The 16,006-nt window shown below is 49.6% G+C and overlaps 6 non-coding genes and 2 pseudogenes across 6 annotated transcripts; all 8 read right to left on the bottom strand.

The window, feature by feature from the left end:
* Nucleotides 1-577: 577 nt before the first annotated feature.
* Nucleotides 578-768, bottom strand: LOC142288927 (U2 spliceosomal RNA). Its single transcript, XR_012749511.1, has one exon. It is a non-coding gene; the product is annotated as a U2 spliceosomal RNA (small nuclear RNA).
* Nucleotides 769-2,155: 1,387 nt separating this feature from the next.
* LOC142288926 (U2 spliceosomal RNA) lies at nucleotides 2,156-2,346 on the bottom strand. Its single transcript, XR_012749510.1, has one exon. It is a non-coding gene; the product is annotated as a U2 spliceosomal RNA (small nuclear RNA).
* Nucleotides 2,347-3,733: 1,387 nt separating this feature from the next.
* LOC142288925 (U2 spliceosomal RNA) lies at nucleotides 3,734-3,924 on the bottom strand. The gene has a single exon (XR_012749509.1). It is a non-coding gene; the product is annotated as a U2 spliceosomal RNA (small nuclear RNA).
* A 1,387-nt stretch (nucleotides 3,925-5,311) lies between these two features.
* Nucleotides 5,312-5,502, bottom strand: LOC142288924 (U2 spliceosomal RNA). Its single transcript, XR_012749508.1, has one exon. It is a non-coding gene; the product is annotated as a U2 spliceosomal RNA (small nuclear RNA).
* Nucleotides 5,503-6,889: 1,387 nt separating this feature from the next.
* LOC142288923 (U2 spliceosomal RNA) lies at nucleotides 6,890-7,080 on the bottom strand. The gene has a single exon (XR_012749507.1). It is a non-coding gene; the product is annotated as a U2 spliceosomal RNA (small nuclear RNA).
* A 1,387-nt stretch (nucleotides 7,081-8,467) lies between these two features.
* Nucleotides 8,468-8,671, bottom strand: LOC142288948 (U2 spliceosomal RNA; annotated as a pseudogene).
* Nucleotides 8,672-14,101: 5,430 nt separating this feature from the next.
* On the bottom strand, nucleotides 14,102-14,205 carry LOC142288954 (U2 spliceosomal RNA; annotated as a pseudogene).
* A 1,387-nt stretch (nucleotides 14,206-15,592) lies between these two features.
* LOC142288922 (U2 spliceosomal RNA) lies at nucleotides 15,593-15,783 on the bottom strand. Its single transcript, XR_012749506.1, has one exon. It is a non-coding gene; the product is annotated as a U2 spliceosomal RNA (small nuclear RNA).
* Between the last annotated feature and the right edge of the window lie 223 nt (nucleotides 15,784-16,006).

Here is a 16,006-nt window from a genome sequence, read left to right as displayed (position 1 = left end):
AGTAGGTTGCAAACATTCATCACCCATGACTGTCCCCAATTGAGCTCAGAAGCTCAATGTCTATCATGACCTCTCTTTTAGAATGTCCAAGAGCAAGCAAACTATTCCTCCAGGAGAGGGCGCCAACAGACTACTAAAGAGATCATCATTACTCAAAGAAAACCCCAAAAACCAATGCATGATAGGAATAAACAGGTAACTTTCTTTGGAGTGGAAGCGGAGAGATCGCACCAGATGCCAATTCTAGATGTTATCACACCTGTGGTCACTGCAGCAGCAGGTGAATCCACTTTGTCCAAAAGGGATCTATTCCATTCAATTGCAAATGATCTAGATAAGACAGAGAACTGCAGCACGGGGACATAGCCGAGTTGGTCAGGTTGAGTGGTGATGAGTTTGCTATTTGGATGAATAAAGAAAGTCAAAAGTGTGAAAGATAAAAAACAAAAGGAGGAAGTGTGAAAAGTGAATGGGCCAAATTGAGGTGCATATGAAGACGTATGCTTTCTTCCAATTCATTAAATCGGGCTAATATGAATCAGGTGAATTGAGTTCTGCTTTTGGAAACTGGGTTAAGAAGGGGTGCACCGTTCCTGGAGGTACTGCAATACCAGGTCAATGCGTGGAGTGGACAGAGCAAGCTCTTTTTCCATCTCCCTGTTCTAAAAATCCATTTAATATATGGTCCCCAGATAGGGGACGTATCAGATATTAAACTGATAAGAACAGATACTACACTTGATCTTAGCCAAAAGGCCGAGAAGCGATAACCAGAATTGGTTTGGGCCTCGAGTGGCACCCTGGCCTATGCCGGACACATCTTAGGGAGAGAGAGCGAGAGGGAGACAAACCCACGCCTACACAAGACATTTTGTCACCCAAGCCAACCCTTGAAAAGGCTGCTTTGCAGAGCCAAAACAAGAAGAATGGTGCGTTTTGCAGCCGCCGCCCACTGCAATGAATCTGAATAACTCCTCCTTTAGGGCGCAAGCAACTCCCCTCCCCCTTGCAGTCTTTCCAATTCACGATACAAAAAGACGGACAGGACAGGTTGCCTGACTTTCCGTCACTGCCACCCTTTGCCATCCTTACCCGTAGAAAGCCCTTTCATCATCCCCAAACCCTAATCTTTTCCCTTTCCTTCCCAGCCCCCAAACCCTGCCCTCTGTACCTTTCTCACCACCCGCTTCCCTTCTCCTGTCATCCCCCTACCACCCGGGAAAAAAAGAGATTGCCCCCTCCTTCCACTAGCCCACCCTCCCACCCAAAGAACAACTTCTTCTGCGCAGCTTGTTTTCTAGGCAGCAGCGCTATTGTGATGTCATCGGGGGGCATTGTGACAAGCCGCCAGTGTTCCGTCTCTTCATGTTGTGCACAGTTCAAACGGAAAATACATCAACAGGCAGACTACAGAAAAGCTTACTATCAAAGGTTAGAGGGGGGCTTTCTCAGAGGGCTTTTTACAGTTTTTCTATTCCCAATTAGCCGTTTAAGTGTACTTATTGAAAGTAGTAATTCTTTCATAGGCCGCCCTTTCTTAGTATTTGACGTTCCTTATATTGCGGTATGAGGCTTCGCAGTAGGTTGCAAACATTCATCACCCATGACTGTCCCCAATTGAGCTCAGAAGCTCAATGTCTATCATGACCTCTCTTTTAGAATGTCCAAGAGCAAGCAAACTATTCCTCCAGGAGAGGGCGCCAACAGACTACTAAAGAGATCATCATTACTCAAAGAAAACCCCAAAAACCAATGCATGATAGGAATAAACAGGTAACTTTCTTTGGAGTGGAAGCGGAGAGATCGCACCAGATGCCAATTCTAGATGTTATCACACCTGTGGTCACTGCAGCAGCAGGTGAATCCACTTTGTCCAAAAGGGATCTATTCCATTCAATTGCAAATGATCTAGATAAGACAGAGAACTGCAGCACGGGGACATAGCCGAGTTGGTCAGGTTGAGTGGTGATGAGTTTGCTATTTGGATGAATAAAGAAAGTCAAAAGTGTGAAAGATAAAAAACAAAAGGAGGAAGTGTGAAAAGTGAATGGGCCAAATTGAGGTGCATATGAAGACGTATGCTTTCTTCCAATTCATTAAATCGGGCTAATATGAATCAGGTGAATTGAGTTCTGCTTTTGGAAACTGGGTTAAGAAGGGGTGCACCGTTCCTGGAGGTACTGCAATACCAGGTCAATGCGTGGAGTGGACAGAGCAAGCTCTTTTTCCATCTCCCTGTTCTAAAAATCCATTTAATATATGGTCCCCAGATAGGGGACGTATCAGATATTAAACTGATAAGAACAGATACTACACTTGATCTTAGCCAAAAGGCCGAGAAGCGATAACCAGAATTGGTTTGGGCCTCGAGTGGCACCCTGGCCTATGCCGGACACATCTTAGGGAGAGAGAGCGAGAGGGAGACAAACCCACGCCTACACAAGACATTTTGTCACCCAAGCCAACCCTTGAAAAGGCTGCTTTGCAGAGCCAAAACAAGAAGAATGGTGCGTTTTGCAGCCGCCGCCCACTGCAATGAATCTGAATAACTCCTCCTTTAGGGCGCAAGCAACTCCCCTCCCCCTTGCAGTCTTTCCAATTCACGATACAAAAAGACGGACAGGACAGGTTGCCTGACTTTCCGTCACTGCCACCCTTTGCCATCCTTACCCGTAGAAAGCCCTTTCATCATCCCCAAACCCTAATCTTTTCCCTTTCCTTCCCAGCCCCCAAACCCTGCCCTCTGTACCTTTCTCACCACCCGCTTCCCTTCTCCTGTCATCCCCCTACCACCCGGGAAAAAAAGAGATTGCCCCCTCCTTCCACTAGCCCACCCTCCCACCCAAAGAACAACTTCTTCTGCGCAGCTTGTTTTCTAGGCAGCAGCGCTATTGTGATGTCATCGGGGGGCATTGTGACAAGCCGCCAGTGTTCCGTCTCTTCATGTTGTGCACAGTTCAAACGGAAAATACATCAACAGGCAGACTACAGAAAAGCTTACTATCAAAGGTTAGAGGGGGGCTTTCTCAGAGGGCTTTTTACAGTTTTTCTATTCCCAATTAGCCGTTTAAGTGTACTTATTGAAAGTAGTAATTCTTTCATAGGCCGCCCTTTCTTAGTATTTGACGTTCCTTATATTGCGGTATGAGGCTTCGCAGTAGGTTGCAAACATTCATCACCCATGACTGTCCCCAATTGAGCTCAGAAGCTCAATGTCTATCATGACCTCTCTTTTAGAATGTCCAAGAGCAAGCAAACTATTCCTCCAGGAGAGGGCGCCAACAGACTACTAAAGAGATCATCATTACTCAAAGAAAACCCCAAAAACCAATGCATGATAGGAATAAACAGGTAACTTTCTTTGGAGTGGAAGCGGAGAGATCGCACCAGATGCCAATTCTAGATGTTATCACACCTGTGGTCACTGCAGCAGCAGGTGAATCCACTTTGTCCAAAAGGGATCTATTCCATTCAATTGCAAATGATCTAGATAAGACAGAGAACTGCAGCACGGGGACATAGCCGAGTTGGTCAGGTTGAGTGGTGATGAGTTTGCTATTTGGATGAATAAAGAAAGTCAAAAGTGTGAAAGATAAAAAACAAAAGGAGGAAGTGTGAAAAGTGAATGGGCCAAATTGAGGTGCATATGAAGACGTATGCTTTCTTCCAATTCATTAAATCGGGCTAATATGAATCAGGTGAATTGAGTTCTGCTTTTGGAAACTGGGTTAAGAAGGGGTGCACCGTTCCTGGAGGTACTGCAATACCAGGTCAATGCGTGGAGTGGACAGAGCAAGCTCTTTTTCCATCTCCCTGTTCTAAAAATCCATTTAATATATGGTCCCCAGATAGGGGACGTATCAGATATTAAACTGATAAGAACAGATACTACACTTGATCTTAGCCAAAAGGCCGAGAAGCGATAACCAGAATTGGTTTGGGCCTCGAGTGGCACCCTGGCCTATGCCGGACACATCTTAGGGAGAGAGAGCGAGAGGGAGACAAACCCACGCCTACACAAGACATTTTGTCACCCAAGCCAACCCTTGAAAAGGCTGCTTTGCAGAGCCAAAACAAGAAGAATGGTGCGTTTTGCAGCCGCCGCCCACTGCAATGAATCTGAATAACTCCTCCTTTAGGGCGCAAGCAACTCCCCTCCCCCTTGCAGTCTTTCCAATTCACGATACAAAAAGACGGACAGGACAGGTTGCCTGACTTTCCGTCACTGCCACCCTTTGCCATCCTTACCCGTAGAAAGCCCTTTCATCATCCCCAAACCCTAATCTTTTCCCTTTCCTTCCCAGCCCCCAAACCCTGCCCTCTGTACCTTTCTCACCACCCGCTTCCCTTCTCCTGTCATCCCCCTACCACCCGGGAAAAAAAGAGATTGCCCCCTCCTTCCACTAGCCCACCCTCCCACCCAAAGAACAACTTCTTCTGCGCAGCTTGTTTTCTAGGCAGCAGCGCTATTGTGATGTCATCGGGGGGCATTGTGACAAGCCGCCAGTGTTCCGTCTCTTCATGTTGTGCACAGTTCAAACGGAAAATACATCAACAGGCAGACTACAGAAAAGCTTACTATCAAAGGTTAGAGGGGGGCTTTCTCAGAGGGCTTTTTACAGTTTTTCTATTCCCAATTAGCCGTTTAAGTGTACTTATTGAAAGTAGTAATTCTTTCATAGGCCGCCCTTTCTTAGTATTTGACGTTCCTTATATTGCGGTATGAGGCTTCGCAGTAGGTTGCAAACATTCATCACCCATGACTGTCCCCAATTGAGCTCAGAAGCTCAATGTCTATCATGACCTCTCTTTTAGAATGTCCAAGAGCAAGCAAACTATTCCTCCAGGAGAGGGCGCCAACAGACTACTAAAGAGATCATCATTACTCAAAGAAAACCCCAAAAACCAATGCATGATAGGAATAAACAGGTAACTTTCTTTGGAGTGGAAGCGGAGAGATCGCACCAGATGCCAATTCTAGATGTTATCACACCTGTGGTCACTGCAGCAGCAGGTGAATCCACTTTGTCCAAAAGGGATCTATTCCATTCAATTGCAAATGATCTAGATAAGACAGAGAACTGCAGCACGGGGACATAGCCGAGTTGGTCAGGTTGAGTGGTGATGAGTTTGCTATTTGGATGAATAAAGAAAGTCAAAAGTGTGAAAGATAAAAAACAAAAGGAGGAAGTGTGAAAAGTGAATGGGCCAAATTGAGGTGCATATGAAGACGTATGCTTTCTTCCAATTCATTAAATCGGGCTAATATGAATCAGGTGAATTGAGTTCTGCTTTTGGAAACTGGGTTAAGAAGGGGTGCACCGTTCCTGGAGGTACTGCAATACCAGGTCAATGCGTGGAGTGGACAGAGCAAGCTCTTTTTCCATCTCCCTGTTCTAAAAATCCATTTAATATATGGTCCCCAGATAGGGGACGTATCAGATATTAAACTGATAAGAACAGATACTACACTTGATCTTAGCCAAAAGGCCGAGAAGCGATAACCAGAATTGGTTTGGGCCTCGAGTGGCACCCTGGCCTATGCCGGACACATCTTAGGGAGAGAGAGCGAGAGGGAGACAAACCCACGCCTACACAAGACATTTTGTCACCCAAGCCAACCCTTGAAAAGGCTGCTTTGCAGAGCCAAAACAAGAAGAATGGTGCGTTTTGCAGCCGCCGCCCACTGCAATGAATCTGAATAACTCCTCCTTTAGGGCGCAAGCAACTCCCCTCCCCCTTGCAGTCTTTCCAATTCACGATACAAAAAGACGGACAGGACAGGTTGCCTGACTTTCCGTCACTGCCACCCTTTGCCATCCTTACCCGTAGAAAGCCCTTTCATCATCCCCAAACCCTAATCTTTTCCCTTTCCTTCCCAGCCCCCAAACCCTGCCCTCTGTACCTTTCTCACCACCCGCTTCCCTTCTCCTGTCATCCCCCTACCACCCGGGAAAAAAAGAGATTGCCCCCTCCTTCCACTAGCCCACCCTCCCACCCAAAGAACAACTTCTTCTGCGCAGCTTGTTTTCTAGGCAGCAGCGCTATTGTGATGTCATCGGGGGGCATTGTGACAAGCCGCCAGTGTTCCGTCTCTTCATGTTGTGCACAGTTCAAACGGAAAATACATCAACAGGCAGACTACAGAAAAGCTTACTATCAAAGGTTAGAGGGGGGCTTTCTCAGAGGGCTTTTTACAGTTTTTCTATTCCCAATTAGCCGTTTAAGTGTACTTATTGAAAGTAGTAATTCTTTCATAGGCCGCCCTTTCTTAGTATTTGACGTTCCTTATATTGCGGTATGAGGCTTCGCAGTAGGTTGCAAACATTCATCACCCATGACTGTCCCCAATTGAGCTCAGAAGCTCAATGTCTATCATGACCTCTCTTTTAGAATGTCCAAGAGCAAGCAAACTATTCCTCCAGGAGAGGGCGCCAACAGACTACTAAAGAGATCATCATTACTCAAAGAAAACCCCAAAAACCAATGCATGATAGGAATAAACAGGTAACTTTCTTTGGAGTGGAAGCGGAGAGATCGCACCAGATGCCAATTCTAGATGTTATCACACCTGTGGTCACTGCAGCAGCAGGTGAATCCACTTTGTCCAAAAGGGATCTATTCCATTCAATTGCAAATGATCTAGATAAGACAGAGAACTGCAGCACGGGGACATAGCCGAGTTGGTCAGGTTGAGTGGTGATGAGTTTGCTATTTGGATGAATAAAGAAAGTCAAAAGTGTGAAAGATAAAAAACAAAAGGAGGAAGTGTGAAAAGTGAATGGGCCAAATTGAGGTGCATATGAAGACGTATGCTTTCTTCCAATTCATTAAATCGGGCTAATATGAATCAGGTGAATTGAGTTCTGCTTTTGGAAACTGGGTTAAGAAGGGGTGCACCGTTCCTGGAGGTACTGCAATACCAGGTCAATGCGTGGAGTGGACAGAGCAAGCTCTTTTTCCATCTCCCTGTTCTAAAAATCCATTTAATATATGGTCCCCAGATAGGGGACGTATCAGATATTAAACTGATAAGAACAGATACTACACTTGATCTTAGCCAAAAGGCCGAGAAGCGATAACCAGAATTGGTTTGGGCCTCGAGTGGCACCCTGGCCTATGCCGGACACATCTTAGGGAGAGAGAGCGAGAGGGAGACAAACCCACGCCTACACAAGACATTTTGTCACCCAAGCCAACCCTTGAAAAGGCTGCTTTGCAGAGCCAAAACAAGAAGAATGGTGCGTTTTGCAGCCGCCGCCCACTGCAATGAATCTGAATAACTCCTCCTTTAGGGCGCAAGCAACTCCCCTCCCCCTTGCAGTCTTTCCAATTCACGATACAAAAAGACGGACAGGACAGGTTGCCTGACTTTCCGTCACTGCCACCCTTTGCCATCCTTACCCGTAGAAAGCCCTTTCATCATCCCCAAACCCTAATCTTTTCCCTTTCCTTCCCAGCCCCCAAACCCTGCCCTCTGTACCTTTCTCACCACCCGCTTCCCTTCTCCTGTCATCCCCCTACCACCCGGGAAAAAAAGAGATTGCCCCCTCCTTCCACTAGCCCACCCTCCCACCCAAAGAACAACTTCTTCTGCGCAGCTTGTTTTCTAGGCAGCAGCGCTATTGTGATGTCATCGGGGGGCATTGTGACAAGCCGCCAGTGTTCCGTCTCTTCATGTTGTGCACAGTTCAAACGGAAAATACATCAACAGGCAGACTACAGAAAAGCTTACTATCAAAGGTTAGAGGGGGGCTTTCTCAGAGGGCTTTTTACAGTTTTTCTATTCCCAATTAGCCGTTTAAGTGTACTTATTGAAAGTAGTAATTCTTTCATAGGCCGCCCTTTCTTAGTATTTGACGTTCCTTATATTGCGGTATGAGGCTTCGCAGTAGGTTGCAAACATTCATCACCCATGACTGTCCCCAATTGAGCTCAGAAGCTCAATGTCTATCATGACCTCTCTTTTAGAATGTCCAAGAGCAAGCAAACTATTCCTCCAGGAGAGGGCGCCAACAGACTACTAAAGAGATCATCATTACTCAAAGAAAACCCCAAAAACCAATGCATGATAGGAATAAACAGGTAACTTTCTTTGGAGTGGAAGCGGAGAGATCGCACCAGATGCCAATTCTAGATGTTATCACACCTGTGGTCACTGCAGCAGCAGGTGAATCCACTTTGTCCAAAAGGGATCTATTCCATTCAATTGCAAATGATCTAGATAAGACAGAGAACTGCAGCACGGGGACATAGCCGAGTTGGTCAGGTTGAGTGGTGATGAGTTTGCTATTTGGATGAATAAAGAAAGTCAAAAGTGTGAAAGATAAAAAACAAAAGGAGGAAGTGTGAAAAGTGAATGGGCCAAATTGAGGTGCATATGAAGACGTATGCTTTCTTCCAATTCATTAAATCGGGCTAATATGAATCAGGTGAATTGAGTTCTGCTTTTGGAAACTGGGTTAAGAAGGGGTGCACCGTTCCTGGAGGTACTGCAATACCAGGTCAATGCGTGGAGTGGACAGAGCAAGCTCTTTTTCCATCTCCCTGTTCTAAAAATCCATTTAATATATGGTCCCCAGATAGGGGACGTATCAGATATTAAACTGATAAGAACAGATTTTTGATTTAACAGCATCTTTATTATCATGCACTACTCACAAAAAGGTAACAAACCGTGTACAGTGCCGCAGCCCCGTACACACAGAACTATACAATCCTTCTTACATAGCCATAGAGTACGACGCACTAAACTATACATCACACTCCTATGCTTATCCATAACACTCAAGCTGAAAGAAAAAGTTAGACAATAAATAACGACGAACCGGCGATTGGGGGATGGGGGTAGGGGAAAAGGGGGATAGGGTGGGGAAATCACAGGCCCGAAGCTTTATTGAAAGACGCACATAACGGGAAAAGGAGGGAGGGGGCATGGAAGAGGTCTAAACCTCCTCCTCGGCGCTGTCGTCCGGACTGTCCATGATGGAATAGTCTCTGAGCAGGCTGTGGATCAGCCTGCGGCAATCCTGGATAGACATCCTCTCCCTCTTCAAGATGAGCCGGTTCCTGGCGACCCAAATAGCGTCCTTAAAGCAGTTCATAAGGCGCCAAGCCTCCTGGATGGCTCCAACGGTGTGAGTCCCAGGGAAGAGTCCATAAAGTACGGAATGGTACGATAGGCTCCCTCTGGGGACGGAGTTCCTCAGGTCATCCTCCAGGGCAACCAACAGGCGCTGTGCGAAACGGCAGTCCCAAAAGGCGTGCAGCGATGTTTCCTCCACGAAGGGGCACCTTGGGCAGTACCGGGTTTTGCACAGGTTCCGGGCGTGCATGAATGACCGGACGGGCAGTCCGCCCTGTATCGCCATCCATGACAAGTCCTTGTGCCCGTTGGTCAATCCAGCCGATGACACGTTTGTCCAAACAGTCTCCAGTGTGTCGTGATGAAGTCCTGGAATGTTCTCCATTTCGTCCTTGGCTCTGATGAGTTTGTGGATAGTCTTTGGCTTCCACAAATCAGGCTTGAGTCCCTCCAGTTGGTGTTCCCTCACAAACCGAACCACGTCTCCGTAGAACCATGGCGCCGTCCAGTTGTAGGGGAAGGAGCTGTCCCACTTGTCCCAGCCTAACCGTCTCCAAAGGGGGAGCAGGAAGAAGCGAGACATGGACCCACCCGCGGAACCTCTCTTGACTCGCAGAGTTCGGCGAACGCAGTCACATACGAAGGAGGATCGCAGGAGGGTGGGGATATCGGGTACGCCCTTCCCACCCTTGCGAGGATCCTTGTACATGATGCTCCGCTTTACTCTGTCCATCTTGGATCCCCAGACAAAACGAAACACCGTCCTGGTAATGGCCCTGCACACGGTGGCAAGGGGGGGCCAGGCCTGGGCCGTGTACTGCAGCACGGGCAGTACCTCGTTACGCAGGACCAGTGCTTTGCCCTCACAGGTGAGGCGTCTGAGGCTCCACAGACCGATCCGTTGGGTGATCTTGGTCAAGCGTTCCTCCCAGGACTTGAGGGCTGCTCCTTCCTTCCCGAACCAGACTCCAAGAACCTTGATGAAATCCGGCTGGATGCTGAAAGGGAAGGGGGCGGAAGAGGCCGGCTGCCAGTCCCCGAAGAGCATGGCTTCCGACTTCCCGCAGTTGACTTTGGCTCCCGAAGCCCGTCCGAAGGTCTCACAGGTCTGGACGAGGGTGTCGACTGAGCGCCGGTCCGCGCAGAAGACGGTCACGTCGTCCATGTAGAGCGAGCACTTGACCTCGAAGCGTTCTGGTCCTGGTGCGGTGATCCCTCTGATCTCTCCATTCCGCCGGATAGCCTCTGCAAAGAGTTCTATAACACAAACAAAAAGAAGAGGTGACAGAGGACAGCCTTGTCTGACCCCTGAGAGGACCGGGAAGGGGTCAGTCTTCCAGCCGTTCACCAACACCGAGCTGTGAATATCAAAATACATTAGTTGGACATACAAGCAAAACATGTTACCCAAACCTAACCTGTGCAGAGCTTTGCCCAGGAACTCATGGGAAACACGGTCGAAGGCCTTTTCCTGATCCAACGAGATCAGGGCTGCGTGCACCTGGCGGGCTTTGATGTACTCGACCGTGTCCCGCATGAGAGCCAGGCTGTCTGCGATGCGACGTCCGGGGATGCCGCAGGTCTGATCCGGGTGGATGATCCGTCCGATAACAGTCTTCAATCTCGTTGCCATCGTCTTGGCCAGGATCTTGTAGTCGACGTTCAGAAGGGTGATGGGACGCCAATTCTTCAGGTCGCACCTCTCTCCTTTACGCTTGTACAGGATCGTGACCATTCCTTCCCTCAGAGATGGAGGCATTCTGCCCTCCACCACCATCTCCTCATACAGCCCTAACAGGTCCGGACAGATTAGGTCTCCCAGCGCTACATAGAGCTCTGCTGGGAGGCCGTCACTGCCCGGTGTCCTGCCAGAACTAAAGGATTTGGCGGCCGAGAGCAGCTCGTCCACCGTCAGAGGAACATCCATGGCCGCCGCGTCTGCAGGGTCAAGATGGTTAGTGATACCTGACAGGAACTTATCGGCGGCCTCGGGGTCAGTAGTCTTGCGGGCGTAGAGTTCGCTGTAGAAGTCGCTGACGACCTTCATCACGTTCTCTTTCCCGCGTCGCATGTTTCCACTCTCGTCTCGTAGTTCATTCATGGGCGTGTGACCGGCGTGGAGTTTCCTGAAAAAGAACGAGTTACATTTCTCACCCTTCTCCAGGTTCTCCACTTTGGAACGGAAGACAATTCGCTCGGACTCCTCCTCGAAGTGCCTTTTCAGGCTCCTCTTAGTCTCCTCCAGCTCCTCTCTCACGTCCCCAGCCGCATCGAAGAAGGTCCTGCAGGGAACGCAGCTCACGCTGGAGTCTCCTGAAGTCCCTCCTCTTCAGACACGCCTGTTGTTGACTCTTTGCCTGAAAGAAGAAACGGAACTCGAGTTTAACGTATTCCCACCAGTCAGAAACAGACTGGAAGCCCGCCTTGTAGGCCCGCCACGTGGAGTAGGCAGCTCTAAGCTCCTCCAGAATCTCACCCTTTTCCAGCAGAGAGCAGTTCAGCTTCCAGGAGCCCGGGCCAATGGGGAAGCCATGGCCCAGCACACCTTGAAAGTGAATGGCTCTGTGGTCAGAGAAGAAGCAGGGGACCATCGAGTGCCCACTCCGCCCAACCGCCCGAGAGGTAAACACAAAGTCAATCCTGGAACGCAGCGAGCCATCGGATCGGCACCATGAATAGTTCACGGATCCGTGTCCGATGGAGCCAACAACGTCCACAAGAGAGGCTTCGGTCACCATCTCAATGAGCAGTTTGGATGTGACGTCCAACTTGGCAGCCGTTCCAGAACTGCGTCCATCCTCCTCAATCGGGCAGTTGAAATCCCCGGCCATCACTACCGTCCTGGCGGTGGCGAGCTGAGGGCGCAGGGCTTGGAGGAGCTCCAGTCGATCGCTCTTCACAGGAGAAGCATACACATTGATGAACCTGACAGGTTCTCCCGCCCAGGTGCCATCCACGAGCAGTAACCTGCCGCAGACGATTTCCTGAACAGAGTCCAATGTGAAGGCGCTTCCCCTGATCAGCACGGCGACCCCCGCGGACCTACAGTCGCCCCCGCCAGACCAGTAGGATGGGCCATGGGTCCACTCCCTGGCCAGATGGTTGAAGGACCTAGAGGAGGGAAGGGAGCATTCCTGCAGGAAAAATACATCACTAGACTGAGTGTTAAGGAACGCAAAAATTGTCTGACGTCGGAACTTGTCTCTGATGCTCCTAACATTAATGGAAAAGATGTTAATGTTAGCAGTCATTGGAGGAAAGAGAAAGTTAGAGCAGGCGGTGTGCCTTAGTTACCACTCCGGTCGGGCGGTTCTTCCTCTTTGGCACCTGCTGGTAAGGGTATCTCCAGCAGACCCTCTTCTGCTAGCTGATCAAGCAGGGATGGTGCCTCAGTGGCTTCCGACTCCTCCATTTCTTCTTCGGCCACAAGGGACTCCACCATCTGCTCCAACACGTCCGGTTCTGGGAGGAGGCCATCCTCCTCTTCCTGGGGTGGGTTAAGGTCCACAATGAACAGCTTGGAAGGTTCTGCGACAGGACTATCTTCCACCTTCCTTTTCCTTTGGCCTGTACCTGAGGAGACAAGAGCTGGAAAATCCTCCTCGGTGAAAAGTGCAAGAGTGCTGAGGCCCTCTGCTCTCATGGTCTGGGGAGGGAGAGTGGGCTTTGGGGGGGGGGTGAGGGGACCAACTGAGGAGTAGGGAAATGAGGTGGAGGTAGTGGAATCCTCAGTAGGGTTGGCCGGGGGGGGAGGGGTTTGGACAGGGGTGACAGGGGGGGGGACCAGGGAGGGGGCAACATTTTTCTTACCCTTCTTTTTCCTGGACTCCGTGGCTGCTGGGGCATCGGCTGGAGCCACGGTCGCCGGGTTCTTGGCCGCCTTGTCCTTGGCCTCTGTGGCCTTGGTCGTAGCTGCCTTGGTCGACGAAGCTGTGACTACCCGATACTGGGTCGCCGCGGCAACCCTTGCCCAGGATTTCTCCCGCTGTGGGCAGTCCTTGTAAAGGTGGTCCGCCTGTCCACATAGGTTGCAAGTCTTCTTCTTTGGGCAGTCCTTGGAGCTGTGTCCCGTCACCCGGCAAACCCTGCAGGCGTCCTCCTTGCAGGTCTTCATCGAATGCCCTTTCCCGCCACATTTCCTGCAGTTGTGTGGCATGTCCGGGTAGTAGATGAGACCAAAGGAGTTTCCCAGAGAGAATGTCGGGGGCAGGTGCTGGAGACCATCCTCGGATGCTGGTTCCCTGTAGAGTCGAACGGTTACTGACCACTTACCCGTCCAGAATCCGTTGCCGTTAAGGATGTGGGATGGCTCCCTCACCACTGTGCAGAGACGTCCCAGGAACGTGGAGATGTCTCTTCCTGGGGTGTGCGGGTTCCGCATGGAGACCGTGATCCTCTTCTCATCCCTCTGTATAGGACAGGATCCTAAAAAAGAATGAAAAGGGGAGTCCGGCATCGCTGCGTTCATCGCCTCCCAGTATCTCCTGCAGGCATTCACCGTGGCAAAGGTTACCAGAAAAATGCCAGTCATGAAGGTCTGGACACTCAGGGTTTCCGCCCTGGAGAAGCCCTGATCCAGAATCATCTTCTTGCAGAACACGTCGCTGGACATGTCCGGCAACCTACCATCCACCGCCTTTAGCTTCAGGGCGACCGTCTGCCGCATCCAAGGCTCCAGGGTTGGAGCCTTTTCAGGCGGCGTCCGGGCTCCCTCCGGCTGGCCGGCGTCGGAGGTAGGGGCCTCTTGGGCCGAAGAAGCCTCTGGATGAGCCTTCCTGGAGGTCCCTGGGTCCTGAGCCTTCCTGGCTGCCTTCTCTGGCTTGCTTGCCATGGCTGGTTCCTGCTTGAGTTCCCGGAGCTGGATCTTGGATTCTTCTCCGGGTGTCTTCTCCCGCTGTGTTCCTCCTCGAAGTTCCTCTGGTCTCTCCAAGTCTTCTCCGAGCCTTCGTCTTCTTGCTTCTTTCTGCCAAGCTCTTCTTCCGTCCAATCTCCCTCTTTCGGTCTCGGCTGGGCTTCGGAGCTTGTCTCCCTGATCGTATCTCGTCAAGTGTAGCTAGCTCAGTTTGTTCTGATAAGAACAGATACTACACTTGATCTTAGCCAAAAGGCCGAGAAGCGATAACCAGAATTGGTTTGGGCCTCGAGTGGCACCCTGGCCTATGCCGGACACATCTTAGGGAGAGAGAGCGAGAGGGAGACAAACCCACGCCTACACAAGACATTTTGTCACCCAAGCCAACCCTTGAAAAGGCTGCTTTGCAGAGCCAAAACAAGAAGAATGGTGCGTTTTGCAGCCGCCGCCCACTGCAATGAATCTGAATAACTCCTCCTTTAGGGCGCAAGCAACTCCCCTCCCCCTTGCAGTCTTTCCAATTCACGATACAAAAAGACGGACAGGACAGGTTGCCTGACTTTCCGTCACTGCCACCCTTTGCCATCCTTACCCGTAGAAAGCCCTTTCATCATCCCCAAACCCTAATCTTTTCCCTTTCCTTCCCAGCCCCCAAACCCTGCCCTCTGTACCTTTCTCACCACCCGCTTCCCTTCTCCTGTCATCCCCCTACCACCCGGGAAAAAAAGAGATTGCCCCCTCCTTCCACTAGCCCACCCTCCCACCCAAAGAACAACTTCTTCTGCGCAGCTTGTTTTCTAGGCAGCAGCGCTATTGTGATGTCATCGGGGGGCATTGTGACAAGCCGCCAGTGTTCCGTCTCTTCATGTTGTGCACAGTTCAAACGGAAAATACATCAACAGGCAGACTACAGAAAAGCTTACTATCAAAGGTTAGAGGGGGGCTTTCTCAGAGGGCTTTTTACAGTTTTTCTATTCCCAATTAGCCGTTTAAGTGTACTTATTGAAAGTAGTAATTCTTTCATAGGCCGCCCTTTCTTAGTATTTGACGTTCCTTATATTGCGGTATGAGGCTTCGCAGTAGGTTGCAAACATTCATCACCCATGACTGTCCCCAATTGAGCTCAGAAGCTCAATGTCTATCATGACCTCTCTTTTAGAATGTCCAAGAGCAAGCAAACTATTCCTCCAGGAGAGGGCGCCAACAGACTACTAAAGAGATCATCATTACTCAAAGAAAACCCCAAAAACCAATGCATGATAGGAATAAACAGGTAACTTTCTTTGGAGTGGAAGCGGAGAGATCGCACCAGATGCCAATTCTAGATGTTATCACACCTGTGGTCACTGCAGCAGCAGGTGAATCCACTTTGTCCAAAAGGGATCTATTCCATTCAATTGCAAATGATCTAGATAAGACAGAGAACTGCAGCACGGGGACATAGCCGAGTTGGTCAGGTTGAGTGGTGATGAGTTTGCTATTTGGATGAATAAAGAAAGTCAAAAGTGTGAAAGATAAAAAACAAAAGGAGGAAGTGTGAAAAGTGAATGGGCCAAATTGAGGTGCATATGAAGACGTATGCTTTCTTCCAATTCATTAAATCGGGCTAATATGAATCAGGTGAATTGAGTTCTGCTTTTGGAAACTGGGTTAAGAAGGGGTGCACCGTTCCTGGAGGTACTGCAATACCAGGTCAATGCGTGGAGTGGACAGAGCAAGCTCTTTTTCCATCTCCCTGTTCTAAAAATCCATTTAATATATGGTCCCCAGATAGGGGACGTATCAGATATTAAACTGATAAGAACAGATACTACACTTGATCTTAGCCAAAAGGCCGAGAAGCGATAACCAGAATTGGTTTGGGCCTCGAGTGGCACCCTGGCCTATGCCGGACACATCTTAGGGAGAGAGAGCGAGAGGGAGACAAACCCACGCCTACACAAGACATTTTGTCACCCAAGCCAACCCTTGAAAAGGCTGCTTTGCAGAGCCAAAACAAGAAGAATGGTGCGTTTTGCAGCCGCCGCCCACTGCAATGAATCTGAATAACTCCTCCTTTAGGGCGCAAG

The sequence above is a fragment of the Anomaloglossus baeobatrachus genome, unplaced genomic scaffold (genome assembly GCF_048569485.1).
Source record: "Anomaloglossus baeobatrachus isolate aAnoBae1 unplaced genomic scaffold, aAnoBae1.hap1 Scaffold_874, whole genome shotgun sequence".
Taxonomy (NCBI): Eukaryota; Metazoa; Chordata; class Amphibia; order Anura; family Aromobatidae; genus Anomaloglossus; species Anomaloglossus baeobatrachus.
Note: the sequence above shows the minus strand (reverse complement) of the source record. Positions and strands in the feature narration are given on the sequence as shown.